Here is a 15,971-nt window from a genome sequence, read left to right as displayed (position 1 = left end):
TGGTCTAGCTGTGTTTTGGTAAGCTGGTCTAACTGTGTTTTGGTCACCTTTTAAGCTGGTCTAGCTGTGTTTTGGTCACTTTTTAAGCTGGTCTAGCTGTGTTTTGGTCACTTTTTAAGCTGGTCTAGCTGTGTTTTGGTCACTTTTTAAGCTGGTCAAGCTGTGTTTTGGTCACTTTTTAAGCTGGTCTAGCTGTGTTTGGGTCACTTTTTAGGCTGGTCTAGCTGTGTTTTGGTCACTTTTAAGCTGGTCTAGCTGTGTTTTGGTAAGCTGGTCTAACTGTGTTTTGGTCACTTTTTAAGCTGGTCTAGCCGTGTTTTGGTCACTTTTTAAGCTGGTCTAGCTGTGTTTTGGTCACTTTTTAAGCTGGTCTAGCTGTGTTTTGGTCACTTTTTAAGCTGGTCTAGCTGTGTTTTGGTCACTTTTTAAGCTGGTCTAGCTGTGTTTTGGTCACTTTTTAAGCTGGTCTAGCTGTGTTTTGGTCACTTTCCAAGCTGGTCCAGCTGTGTTTTGGTCACTTTTTAAGCTGGTCTAGCTGTGTTTTGGTCACTTTTTAAGCTGGTCTAGCTGTGTTTTGGTCACTTTTTAAGCTGGTCTAGCTGTGTTTTGGTCACTTTTTAAGCTGGTCTAGCTGTGTTTTGGTCACTTTTTAACCTGGTCTAGCTGTGTTTTGGTCACTTTTTAAGTTGGTCTAGCTGGACTTATCTGGTCATGCTGGAAGACCAGCTGACCCACCAGCTTGACCAGCTTTGCCAGACTGGTTGGACCAGCTTACACCAGCTACTGCCACCTTAAACCAGCCAAAACCAGCCACCAGCCCACGCTGGTCTCCGCTGGATCCTTCAGCAGGGGCAGGCTTTTTTTCAGGTCTTGCTGAGGAGATTGTTTTCATAGTTAGACACCACACTAGCCAGCAGTGCTAGCTTCTTAGTTCCTGATATTAAGAGGCAAGCACTAAGATAAAAAATACAGAAAAAACCAACTAACCTGTCCTACCCAAAAAAAGTGTGTTCAGTAAGTTATGATTGTTATGTCAAAATGTAAACATGTGAAAGATTGTTAAAGCAGTTACCTCAGTATGAAAATGATTTCAGAATGATTGTAGCCTGTAGCTGCTCAATCCTACTGAAAATTCCAGCAAAGACCAGGATAAGCTAGTAGCTGGTTTTAGCTGGTTTAAGGTGGCAGTAGCTAAGTCCAGCTAGACCAGCTTAAAAAGTGACCAAAACACAGCTAGACCAGCTTACTACACCAGCAATACCTGCTAAAACCAAGCTGGGAGACCTGCTAAAACCAAGTTTTGAGACCAGCTAAAACCAGCTCACCAGCTTATGCTGGTCTTAGCTGGATTTTTCAGTAGGGAATGGTATAACATGCTAATGAACCCGACATATCCAGGAGGATGGTAGAGAAACTGAGGCAGAAGAGGGAAGAAGCAATGTTGTAAAAGAGCAATGTAAAATCAGACTTTTAGAGATAAAAGTGGTAAAAATAAAAATATTAAATGTCATAGAAAGGATTAAAATGTTACTTTCTAACACATGTTGAAAAATTGTTACAACATTAATTTTATATTTAATGTTTAAATAATGTTTTTGCAGATAGAACCTTATAATTCTAAGTGAAAAGTGTTGTTTTAGAATTAGAAGGTTCTATCTGCATTTGACCCCTTCCAAAAATCCACATTTAGAAATTTGAGAGGATTTTGATATTGTATATTTAGAATGCATTTAGGGTCCCTGTTATTTTCATGTTTGAAAGAAACTTCTTCCCCATGTAAGTTTTGCTATATGTAATGCAAAAACTTTGAAGCTCAATATCTCAAAACTGCTCAGAACGCAGATAGAACCTTATAATTCCAAGGGGACGAAATGTGTTTTAGCTTCATCATAACGGTTCGCTTAACTAACGGCCTAAAACAAAAACTGCTCCAAAGTTGGGGGCCCCAAATAATTTTCGCACACATTATGAATATAATTCACAAGTTCACACTTACAAATAAGTTAAAATAATTAAATTAGTAAACGTATTTGGCGTGCTGTCCGGGGAGAGGGCTCTGAGCAGGGAATGAGCCTGAAACACAGAGTATCCCCCCCCCCTCTTAAGGAAATAACTTGGTAAGTGAGAGGAGACGGGGTGGAGGAGGGATTCTGAAAGATGCGAAGGATTTTCAGTGAGGTCAACTGTGATTTATATATGGTTTGCTTTTGAGCTGATTGGGTGTATTGTTGATTACCGATTGAAAGCGGCTGGTGCCATTGACTATTGATTGAAAACAGCTGAAGTCACTTAGGTATTTTATTTGACATGTTCCTCCCGAACTTTGTTAATAAAACATAATTTCACGAGGTCACACTTACAAATAAGTTAAAAGAATTAAATTAGTAAACGTATTTGGCGTGCTGTCCGGGGAGAGGGCTCTGAGCAGGGAATGAGCCTGAAACACAGAGTACCCCCCCCCTCTTAAGGAAATAACTTGGTAAGTGAGAGGAGACGGGGTGGAGGAGGGATTCTGAAAGATGCGAAGGATTTTCAGTGAGTTCAACTGTGATTTATATATGGCTTGCTTTTGAGCTGATTGGGTGTATTGTTGATTACCGATTGAAAGCGGCTGGTGCCATTGACTATTGATTGATAACAGCTGAAGTCACTTAGGTATTTTATTTGACATGTTCCTCCCGAACTTTGTTAATAAAACATCATTTAGTGTAAAATGACGAAGATTGGCTGAAGCTGCGACTGACCGGGTACAGAATTTGCAGTGTTGCCACGTCCCATTGTTAAAAATCCTCTTTAGACATAGTGTTTTAGCAATTAATGTGACACTTTGACATTATCTATTAAGTGATTGTTAGGTGTAGGTTAGTATTAGCGATTTATCTGATTTATTTCTGAAATACAAGGTTTGGACGACCTTTGTATTTAAGGCCAATTTTTGCTTGTTTTTCATACTAATCTGGCAACATGGAAACTGAAAGTTATCAAATAAGACGCATTATTCACCACAAGCAGGTTGCTGATACTACATTCGGTAAGATAAAAGCAGTAATCATCATAATTGTGTCTGTAAGAGTATCAACAGTATCAACAATTCTATCGAAAAACAGAAAATAACTCTTGGTACAAAGATAGAAGAATTGGGTTTAAATAAAATATGCCAAATATGTTAAAACACGTAGCGTAAAACGGTAAAGCTAATCTCAACAAAACATACGAATTAAGAATTCTGTTATTTCACTTAATTTAGAAGTTATCCTTTAACAAGGTCGTGCTGAAAACAATAAGAGCACTAAACAAGTTCCTGTTTAAAATCTTGTAATGTTTTTGTTATAAAATATTGCTTATTAAAATTATTACAAAAATAAACATTGTTGCATGAAAAAGTAATAATCCAGCAGTCCCCGTCCATACCCCAAAACAGAGAGTGTACCCAAAGTGTAACAAGGTTAAGACAGAATATTTTAGATCCCAGGTAAAAATAAAGTATGCTTCAATGTACTTAAACCACTTAAATACTAGCAAGTACATTTGTTATGTAAAGTTATGTAAAGTTTTGCTACAAATATACTTATTAAAAGTAAAGTTCTACTTGAGCAGTACTTCAATTTACCTGAAAAAGTAAGAATACCAACTAGATTTTTATTGAAATAAATGATGTCTCAAAATAACACTTAGATGTTCTTAACTTAATTTTAAGAAGTACCAAAAACAAATGTGATATATAACCCACAAAATGAGTGCACGAAAAAAGTACATTTACTAAGTGTACTTAAAAAGTGTATTTTATTTATGTGCACTTTTTTCACCTGGAATAGCATTTGTTAACTCTTAACACCCCACCCTGGACCTCAGTAATTTTCAAACCCTGGCTACGGCCATGGAGGCCAGTGACTTATTTTTCGAGGGCGCGCACACATAAATGTAGCCCATAAGCTGTGTGGCTCGTCCTTTCAAAATATTTGTTCACCGCGTCATGTAAACTTATGTGCATCACGTGTGATGTCAAAATACGAGCCTGCAGCAGAAGCTTCTAATGGGGTTTGTGAAAAAAGAGACACTTTTTTTATAAATTTTCTGCAGTTGGATTGCTTTCTTCTATTTAACATTTTATTATAGTTATGCAACACGCATATGTACAAGTATTGCATGTTATATACGAATGTTCTACTAGATGAGTGTGATAAATAAAAAAGTAAAATTGCAAAGTTGTGTCATTACTCATTTCTGATACTCATTTGGAAGATCTGCTTAAATGAAGAGCAGTGAAAATACTTTGTGTGTTATTTTATTGGAACCACAAGGTGGAGCTCGTGGACTAACAACAGACCTCAGAAGAAAACATTACATAAGTGAATGTAGATAAGACAATGGAGGTCCAGGTGTAATTCTGTATCCAAGTATCTGTGACATTTACATCAGATTACAATACTGAAACCCAGTGGATCAGTAGGCATGAGATAGGACTGATTGTCATTGATCTACACAATTTGACCTGTGATAGAGGAGTTCAGTAGAGATGTGTGAGACCTGAAAGTGTGAAGTTAGACAGGTCTGAATGTGATGGAAACTGTTAGTAATGATCTGATGATGATGATGTGATGATGTTTGTTTGTGTACGGAGATTATTCTGACACTATTGAGATTATGACAGTGAGTCTTGAAAAGGTTTATGTGATGGCTTGGGTCTCTGAAAACAAACATCTTAGAAATACATAGGACAGATCATCTAAAATCAGTCAAAGTTTAATTCAGTGGTGGAAGCAGAACGGGACAGATGGGTGGGCATGAATTAAGTTGAGGTGGGCCTGAATCTTTGGGTGTCCTGAAATCAATCCCGAATCCAGGGCTGGGTTTTCCGAAACCTTCTTAACGCTACGTCATTCTTATGTTACACTGTACCTTATCGCAGTGGTTTTCAAACTGGGGGCTCGGGGGGCCCAGTGTTATAACATTTTATAAAATATATTAATTGATCATGAATTCTGTGAAATTAAAACCTTAAAAAATAAGGCTACTAACCAACAGCACTACTTTGTATAATGTGGGATTTTAATGTCATTTGTTTTATTAATATTGTATTTAGAAGTGTTTTCAATAATCATTATAGTATGCTGAAGTAAAAGATTGTTTGTGTTTGTCTGAGAGAGTGGAAAGTTACTGAGAGGAAGCAGCCTCTGTGTTTGCAAAAGTTACAAGGTCGTGGTTGGATTAGTGAGGAATGTGCAGCTGGCAACGGTCGAGATAAAGAGCGAGGCTTAAAGAAGAAAAGCAGACAAATAACCATGTTATTAACCAATGTTTTAATATTCACAGGATAAAATATGCAATGTATTTCCTACTTAATCAGTATTAATCATTGAATAATTGATGTAATAAATATAAAATGTTGTCTTTGATAAATGTGTATTAACCAATGAAATGAAGGTTGTATACAGAATAACCTAATGGAGACATGACAGCTTAACCTTGAAGAACAGAACCTCCTGTGTTTGTTCTTTGTGTGTGTATTCTTCCCTAACAGATTGGGTGGGGTAATGGAGTCAGATAAACAGAAAGACCAGTTGGAGAGGAGATTTTCTGAAGAAAGATCGACGTCATATATTTTATAAATATGCATGTTACCTTTTGAGCTGGTTGTTCATTGCTTGAGATGACCCGGCGCGCTGTAAAACTTTTTCATATCTGATCAATAAATAACTTAAATTTTAATACCGTGTCTTTCCTCTAATTATGAACATGCAATGGACACCTTAAAGTCCAACAATAATTTAATGTTTTGTTTGATTATAATGATAAGTTGGAGAACAGTTTGTTTGTCATAAATTTTCTTTGGGGGGCTGTGAATGAATACACCGTACACTGTGAAAAATGAAATGAAAAAGTATGTTCAGGTAAATGATGTAAATGAAGTGAGAGTGAGTTTGCATTGTGTTGTCATGCTTCAGTGATGTGTGAGTGTTTATAGTGCTGTGAGTTTAACACTTCATGACTGAGATCAGAACAGAACAGAATCTTCATCATCACACAAACCAAAAGAACAACAATGACTTTCATCATTATCTTCATCTGGACACTCACAGTCTTTACTCAAGGTTTGTGTTGTAACATTTTGATCATCATCATCAATTCATTGAAGAGTGAAATATTGATTTGTTTCAGTGTTGTCTTATATTTCATTCTTGTTGTTTCTTTCAGTGTGTAGAGGACAGTACACTCTTACTCAGAGTCCATCAATAACAGTTCAACCAGGACAACAAGTTCAAATAAACTGTAAAGTCTGCAGTGCAGTTTATAATAGTGATTACTTAGCCTGGTACTTACAGAAACCTGGAGAAGCTCCTAAACTCCTCATATATTATGCAACAAGACTTCAGTCAGGAACTCCATCAAGATTCAGTGGCAGCGGATCAAACACAGATTTCACTTTGACCATCAGTGGAGTTCAGACTGAAGATTCAGGAGACTATTATTGTCTGAGTTTACATTGGCCAGGTAGCAACCCTCAAGTGTTGACACAGTGATAAAGAGTGATACAAAAACCTCTGACAGTCAGACTCACAGTGACTGAACTCATACACCTGACAGATACTGCAGATGATCATACAACACAATAACACACAACACTGATCACACAAATAACACAACATCATCTTATGTTCAACAGAAATCATGCTAAGGGCAAGTATGTATTTATTTATGATAAGATAAACACAGATTATTTTAACATCTATCTGTTTATACTGCATATGCATCAAACCATATTCAGACTCCTCAACTTCAAATGAGAATAAAAGAGAAAAAATTATTATTTACAAAATCTGTTTATTCCAATGGAAAGAAAACGTTATACTTTGTTATTAATTGGCCAGCACAATCCATTAGAAAAATGTAAAATGTTCATGAGATTTACAAAATGGTATGCAAATAATTTAATAACTGACTAATGCCTTCATTTAGTGAAACTGGTTTGTTCACATTTACATTGTCAGGATGAGACTCGGAATAGATCAGCTCTGTCTCCAGAGATCATCTTCACATCACAAAAGATGGATTTTACTGCAACATGAACCTTTTCATCAACTATTAAAACTATTGAAGATCATGATACAGGACAATCCTGCACAAATATTACTGATGTCATTTTCATTAATGAAGCTGTTAGACACAAATGTAAAGTTTTTAGAAGATGTATTTTGACTGTTTCAGCAAACACAGCACATTGACAGATGTAACAGTGATACGAGGTCTCTTTCAGTATTGAGTCTATGACTAAATGACTAAATGTGCTGCATGTGTGAACTATGTGTTCCTGTAGCTCAACTGGTAAAGCATTGTGATAGCAGCCCAGAAGGTCATGGGTTCAATTTCTATAGGGAGCACAAATACTGATAATATGAATATCTTGAATGCAAGTTGAAGCGCAATGGTAAGAAAATAGGACAAAACAGTTGAGTAACCAATCCGTGAGAATGCCACGGAAAAAGACAGTCCGTAGCAGGGCCACGGAAAAATGTGGAGATCCGTGAGAATGCCACGGAAATTCGTGAGATGAAGTTAACTTTTTTTAACCACAGCCACTGTATAGCCACCAGCCACTCCTGAATAGTGAATGATAACACTGTCTTTATTGAATGAATTAAATATAATTCTTTTTTAGAGCTACAAAAGTGATTTTCTCTTTGTCTTTGGTTTTTTGATCAACATTAATGACAAAGACTTAAGTATGTTAATTGAGATTACGGTCTCTTTTAGACCAAATAAGCACAAACTGTTTTTTGACTCTCTATTCGTACACTTAAGACATAAAGAAATGTTTTATTAGAAAAAGAATACTTTGAAGATCATTTGTTTTTATGTGGCCTGTCAAGAACAGAAAGATTTTATGTACACTTGCTTTTAGGAACGCGTCTCTCTTATGTGCCCTAATGAGTGCCCTTAATTCGCGCGTGCACACCCAGACGGAGGGGGAATTCCAAACTGTGCACATAAACGCCCCAAATATGTTGTTTTTTATTACTCTATTTGCAAAATATATGTTAATATACTAGACACAGTAGCGCAACTCTCTCTAAAGTTTACACATCAAGAGTTCTGATCCGTCACAGATACACACTTGTACAACTGTGATTGTACTGTAGCCTATGTTGGATTCTCATCCCATCTTACCAACAGTTTAATACTTACTTGCACATTCAAACGTAGTCAGAGAAGTGCCTCATCCTCTTTCCAATCGCATAGACGTTGTGAAACAGCAGTCGCATCCTCTCAATGAATCACTCAATTTGCATCAGTGATGCGCGGGTTGATAAGAAATGAGCGGGTGCCTGCGGTTACCCGTCGGAGTCATCCAAAAATATTTTTAATGATATTCGGGCCGCGGTCGGTAGAGTCGTTTGAAAGTAAGATGGCAATTAATTTTAAACAATTGCGGGCGGGTTATTTGAAAACGTTGGTCGGGTGCGAGTTGTTTATGGGCCATTCTACCGAATTCGTGCAAATTGCTGTCCCGGAACCAAAAAACCTAATTTAAAAAGGATTAATGTAGGAAAATGTTTGATAATAAATATATAAGCAAATAACAATCAAAACCCAAAGTAATATTTGAGGTAGCTGCAGGCTTTAGATATAAAATATCATAATTTATATGGTGCTTTCAATTGAGAGGTGGTTGTCCCAAACCCCAAGGTCTGAATTTCACCATAGGAAAAAAAAATTAAATAATTAAAAAAAATGTATCATTGTTTTAACTCTTTCACCGCCAGCGTTTTTTAAAAAAGTTGCCAGCCAGCGCCAACGTTTTTCATGATTTTCACAAAAGTTTAATGCATTCCAGAAAATGTTCTTCTTCAAATATATAAACATAAAATATACCAAATGAAAGAACAGACCCTCTGCTTTCAAACAAAAAACCCGTTTCATCCTACCTTTAGTAGTTCTTTTGTAATCAGCTTTTGAATATGGGTAGGTTTCTGCAAAAACACCACATTTTGAGCAAAAAGCTGAGATAATTCCATTTTTGTGACGGACTTTTCATAGAGATCCCATTCAGAGCGATCTTTAAAACAGACACGGACATGCAGCAGCTTGCCATAGGGCAATACTTCCGGTTTTAAAAAGTTGCGGAAGGGCGCCACCTAGTGGATAATAGCGGTATTGCGGAAAGACGGAAATACTCGTCATTGGCGGGGAAGCGTTTTCTGTTGATGGCGGGTAAAGAGTTAAGAAGTATCATTTTGAATACTTTTGTTAATTAAAACCAAAAATATATTTATTGGATATTTTCAGTAATCCCATGGTTTTGAAGTAAACATGATCAAAAGTTTGGAAATCTGTGTGTGACATTTATGAATGTCACTACCGATTGCACATTTTCAATGATTAATTTATTTATTTATTTTTTCTACTGGTCATTTAGGTTTTACTCATGTTTCAATGTCGAGAACTGTGCTAGCTAACTACATACTGATTAGCATCTTAGCAGTAGGATCAAAGTTAGCTTAAATCGTCACTACCGAAACAGTCACAACCGAAACATGTCTTGGCGTCTCAGTTGTGACGTGATTGTTTCGGTAGTGACAAAATGACACTTATTTCTTTATTTTAATAAATAAATAGAAACTTTCAAGTGCACATATGTTCTTTTTCAGTACAAATAATTTGTCAGTCATATTTCTGTAATGTTGTACGTGATTTGACTAAGACTACAAACTAAGATAAAATGAACTAGGCCAGATTAATTTAATAAATTTATAATAGCTTGACTCATTATTGATATAAACGAAGGCTATATGATTTTACCTCTGGTCTCTAGTCAAAACTTTCTGCGCTAATTTAGCGGGACCTTGACTAATTGCTTTATATAATTGACATAACAGATAGCACTTATCAGTATCATTGTAAATTGACATGTCATTGTTAAGTGTAGACAGGGCAGGCTCACAATAATAATGTAAATATCTTTGGTTAATTTGTAGAGATAGCTACAGAGAGAGAGAAATCGCCAACATCCATAGACAGAAAGATGAAAGTAGAGCGGACAGACAGAGAAAATACAGACAAAGATTGAGGGAGGCCCAGAGAGGTACCAAGAATACTTAAAAAAGGAAAGAGAATGAAATCAGAAAGCAGGGAAGAAGGGATGCTGAAAAGTATCAAAGAATTATCTGACAGGGAGCAAAGAAATGTCAGAAAAGAATGGAGGAAAAGACAGGACAAACACAGGAAGATGGTTAAAAGACAGTTCTGTGTGTATAGTTCTTTTTAGGGATCGACCGATATGGATTTTTTTTAGTGCCAATGCGATACGATTTTTGTTTCATCAGCCTTAGCCAATGACCGATACAGGCTGCTGATTTTCTTGAGCCAATTGGAGCCGAGTCTACTTTTTCTCACTCAGTTTATTTATAAAAAATGACACGATGATGCCAAATGTTACAAGTCTTAATTTAAAAAAGTTACATTTATTGAACTTAAAAAACTATATTTCTGTCTGTAAATAATGCCGGAAAAACTCGGTGAACACAGCAGCCACAAATGTGCCAATGCCGATACACATAAAACTTGCAAAAATCGGCAGATATATCGGTCTGTCACTAGTTCTTTCATATGAAAATGTATTCAACTTACCTCAAATCAAATCAAAAATTAAGTTTACTTACTAGAGTGGCCGTGTCTTAATGCAAAGGCTGCAGCCTCCGGAGGTCGCATTTCCAGGCTGCATACATCATCAAGATGATTCAGAACCATTTCAGCCCACCGGCAACTATAGTTGCCACAGTGCATAGTTGTCATTTTCCTTTTTTTAAGAATTTTTTAGATGTTATCCATGTTTTATTTCTCAATGACATGCAAGCTAACAATCAAATAAAGGATTTAAAAAAGAAAGAAAGGGTATTTATCTCCTTCCTGTCACACGAGGCTGTCAACTTCTTACCTCTTCTTCCAAGAAACATGGCGAAGGCAAACCCTCCCAAAGAAAGGTAATTTTCATTTTACTAACAAATATTTTTGGTTGACATTTATGTATCTACATAATCATGAAGGTCTCTAGAGTCATCCAAACAAAACAAATCTTACAAGAGATCTATAGTTTTTTATATACTTAGTCAAAAGTACAAGCGGCAACTATAGTTGCCGGTGGGCAAATGCCTTGTAAGTACATATATCATGGGGAAATGGTGTATACTCTGTCAATAGGTTAATAATCAAGGTTATTGGTCTTTTTAGTGCTTTTTTCTTTCATAATATCATACCTAAAACCCTTTAACTAACATATCTACTGTCCATTAGACCTTAATTTGATAGGGAATAAAATCTATTCATACAGGTCATTTAAAGATGGAGACAGAGATCTCCTCTTCTTCCAAAGACTGGTTGCCCATTTTATTGATTTATTTTCATATTATTTTCATTAAAGGACAACTCTGGTGAAAAATGAACCTAGAGGTAAATAACACATGGTTACCGAGTAGATCGTTCTCTGGGATGCGTTTTCATGATAATCGAATCTAAAGAGTTTTTTATCAATTAAAACAGATTAGCGTATAGCGCTAGTATATGGGGCAAAGAGTAAGTACAAGTTAATTGCTAGTTAATACCACTAACAAGGCTCAAAATAGCCTCACATCTATTTGTCCTTACATGCAAACCGAAGCATTGAGAACTTTGTAAGTGTATAAACAGTTTAATAAGAAGCTACTTTATTAAGACAGCACATTACGCGTATTCAGACAGCAGACATCTTGAAAAACAGACTCGACAAGTCGAGCCACGAACGATGTGCTAAGTGATGTGAACTAAGTGATATGAACTGATTTGGAGCTGACATGTGGTCCGTTGTTTCTGGAAGAAAGCACCGAATGCAACAGAGAAAATAAATAAATAAAAATAATAATAAAAAGTTTATATCACTTAGCACGCATTCGTAAATCTAAACTTAAGACATTTTTCTTTAACCCATTTCAGCCCACCGGCAACTATAGTTGCCACAGTGCATAGTTGTCATTTTCCTCGAGACGGATCACAAAACTTATCACGGATCCGTGGTTTGATTAAAGTAAATTTTGTTGTAAAATGCGCTACTTTGGCTGGCTCTGATACAGCTGCCGCACAGCCTCCCTGTATTCACTACTCTGCAGACTTGCTCAATGTTCCGCCCACGGCGCTATCTGATTGGTTACAGACCCGGTTACACCTCACGAGTAATAGCCTATCAACACTTGCGAGATGGTTATGGAGCTGTGTGTCGAAACGATGAAATGCAGCATATTCAGCCGCATATTAATAAAGCGGGAATAAACATAACAATCTGATTATCTGTTTATGATGACAAGCAGAGTTAGTGTCCCAGTCACACCACTGAGAATGGCCGAAGTTACACATGATACATGCCGATGAGGCGTTTAGCGAGGCACAGGTGCGTCCAGTTTGCACAAATGAGGCTAACACATAATGCATCTGTATGAAGGTATATTTGGTGCAAAACAACTGCACACCTGTGACAGTGGAATTTGTATTTGTAGAGATTATCCACACATGTGTATCAGTAAATTTGAAGTCACAGATGAAGATTTGCAAGCTTGTAGAGTTTTTTTCTTTCCCTCAAATACAGCACAGCAGTTGCACATTCACGGGTCATTCAGTGCAGCTGCACAGGTCCCATTTTGCAAATCACAGATTGAGATGCTCGCAGGCTCGCGTTTTTTGCTACGGTTGCTGCAGTAAATATGGTGCAAAACCTACTTGAACACCTGCATCAAAGTATGTGAAGTCACACACAAGTTTTGTGCATTCGCGGGTCGATTTGTGCATCTGTGCGCTGAGAGTTGCATGTGTGTAAAAAAAAAATTTCACAAATTTTTTTTTATTTTTGAAATATTTTCTAGCACAAACACAAGTACATAAATACAACTGCTTGAATCTGCTGCTACGAGTTTCAAACACTCTTTTTCATGTGCTCTCTGTTTTGCACCAAACACCTCGAGACAAATGGTGCGAAAGTGACCTGCACACCTGTAGACCACGTTCAGCACCTCCCACCAGGTGGCGCCCGACACTCACTGAAGCGGAGTTTATTAATTTCCAGCAATGTTTCAGCAAGGTAAATCGCCTTTATCAAGGTATTATTTTCACCAAGTGAAGAACAATATAAATGGGAGTGCTAATTATACGCAGATGAAGGTAGTTGCATACAATGTTCCAATGATTCATTAGTACAAACAGAATGTGGGTTCCATGGGTCTCGGGCCATCAATATAGGTAGATTGAAGGATACAAGCAGCAAATACACACATAGGCCTACATATAAAAAAGATACCAAATGATGTAAGACCCATTCATTTTTAATATCATAATACCTATAAAAACAACCCAAATCAAAATCTTCTTTTAAACCATGTGTGGCCAATGTTCGCATTTAATATACCTAAAAGGCCTCCTGTCTAAGTAAAAATTGGTCCAACTCACCTCAACTTCTAGATGAAAATACCCTCTCAATTCCTATACAATAATGAAGTTATAGGATGATTAAGTTCAACAAAATGCCGTGCTAATGGAAGGTTCATATTTCTGCATAATATTGCACTCTTATGTTTCACGATGCGTGTTTTATACTCTCTATTTGTTTTCCTACATATGATTTTCAACAATGACAGTGTTAAAGTGGTTTCTGTTGGTATAGATGGAGAAGAGAGGTCCGATCTAACTAATTTATCTCCTAGATTACATTCACCTATATTCAGTTAGCCTATGTTTACTTTACTGACACAGCAATGTGCCCAGGATGGTAAAATAATTATTTCAATGTATAACTAATAAACAACACAAGTCTTGTGCATACTGACATGGTTTGACATCTATAGTTATTTGATTGTTTTTTTTTCTGATATGTTAGAAGTCATATATGTAGAGCAGAGAAATAAGACATTTTTTCCTGGGGTGCATGCCCTAGCAAAATACATATGGACCTTGGTATATAAAATCCTCTGTACGGCCCCGCTCATGACAATAAGAATCCACTCTCAATAGTGTATTACGAGCTGTAGTGTATTACGAGCTACCCAGAAGTCTAAAAAGCTGATTTGATTTGGGTTAGCATCCAAAGTAAATGTTAAGAAATCAGAACAACTGTTTAGATAATAATTAAAAGAATTTAGTTGTTCAGTTACCCGATTTAAAAAGACAGAAATAATCATCCAAATTAGTATATTAGAAGAAAAAGCATGTATCTTATTTAAATGCAGGTCTATGTGTGTATTTGCTACTTGTATTTTTTAATATACTTATATTGATGGTTTGAGATTTATGGAACTTATATTTTGTTTACTAATGAATCATTGGAATATTGTATGTAATTACCTTCATCTGTGTATAATTAGCACTCCCATTTATATTGTTCTCCACTTGGTGAAAATAATACCTTGATAAAGGCGATTTACCTTGCTGAAACATTGCTGGTAATTAATAAACTCTGCTTCAGTGAATGCCGGGCGCCACCTGGTGGGAAGTGCTGAAAATAGCCTACAGGTATACAAATCACTTTCACACCATTTATCTCGAGATATTTGGTGCAAAACAGAGAGCACATGAAAAAGAGTGTTTGAAACTCGTAGCAGCAGATTCAAGCAGTTGTATTTATGTACTTGTGTTTGTGCTAGAAAATATTTCAAAAATAAATAAAAAATTTGTGAATTTTTTTTTTACACACATGCAACTCTCAGCGCACAGATGCACAAAATGATGTTTTTATTAACAAAGTTCGGGAGGAACACGTTCAAATAATCAACCTAATCACCTCAACTACGACCAGCTGTTGACAATCAGTAATCAGGTATCCACCTGATTGGCATCAACAGAAACCTATATAGACTGGAAACCAACTCACCCTCATTCCTCGATAGTTTCAGCAGGAATTGAACATTGCTTAAACTTAAGACAAACATCAACCAACGTCAACATCTTCTCTAAGAAGTTCCACAATCTTCATATCTCTCTCCAACCAACTCTTCCATCTACAAATCCACACCCCGCTGCAAAGCCACAAACTAAACAAGGAAAGATCACAAAGCTACATCTCTACTCACCAAAAGGTTTTCATCCTCGCAAGAGCGGTTTATTCAAACAGCACCAGCAGGCCATCAGCCTGTCCAGGTTGTGATCAAGATTCTGCCGCCAAGCCTCAATCATTTTTCGCAAAGCAGCCTGCCATGCACTGCACGATGCAACACATCCCAGCGATACAGGTTTCCCATCCAGCTCAAGCATGTTTCCGCCAGTGGTGTTATAGCCCTGCTTTCACAAACCTTTCCATCTAATTTCTAACCCTTTCCCCTGCCTGTGTCTCCACTATCGGGCTCGAGCACGAGGCTACCTCCGCTAGCAGCATATGCCCAGACGCCCCTACCTTTTCCCCCTTGTTTTCTTATAATTATAAATCAAACTGGTATGACATACAGCACACATTAATTCGTAACTTACATCATGTTGCCAGTTGCGCGAGAAATAACTTCAAAGCCACATGCACACTGGCAGTGGAAGCAGCTCCTGTTATCCAACAGCTACATTAATTTAATTCCATACTGGGAAACGCGATCGTTTTACATAAGGAACACAACCCGAGCCCATATTGATTCCTGCCCCGCGCTGCAGTTGACACATTGATGTTGTTCCTCTGGCTCGTGTGCGTACCCTGCTCTGGGGTGCTTTTCCCGAGCAACGGCATAACGCACTGCTAAACCACCATACCGTGGATAGTTGGAGAGGCCAGCTGGCTTGTCATGACTATTTCCCGAAAACATAGCAACTTTGTCGCACATCCGTCGCTGAACTATGTTGGCTCAACAATAAAGTAAATGATGTCAAGACAAATTAATCTGTTCAGATCGATTTAATTTCCTATTATTGCTGTAAACTACATGCATCACATCTAAAGCTTTTGTTGTCACGTTTTAGTTCTCTGTTGTTTAAATCCAAGA

Source organism: Misgurnus anguillicaudatus, chromosome 6 (genome assembly GCF_027580225.2).
Source record: "Misgurnus anguillicaudatus chromosome 6, ASM2758022v2, whole genome shotgun sequence".
NCBI classification, from domain to species: domain Eukaryota; kingdom Metazoa; phylum Chordata; class Actinopteri; order Cypriniformes; family Cobitidae; genus Misgurnus; species Misgurnus anguillicaudatus.
Note: the sequence above shows the minus strand (reverse complement) of the source record.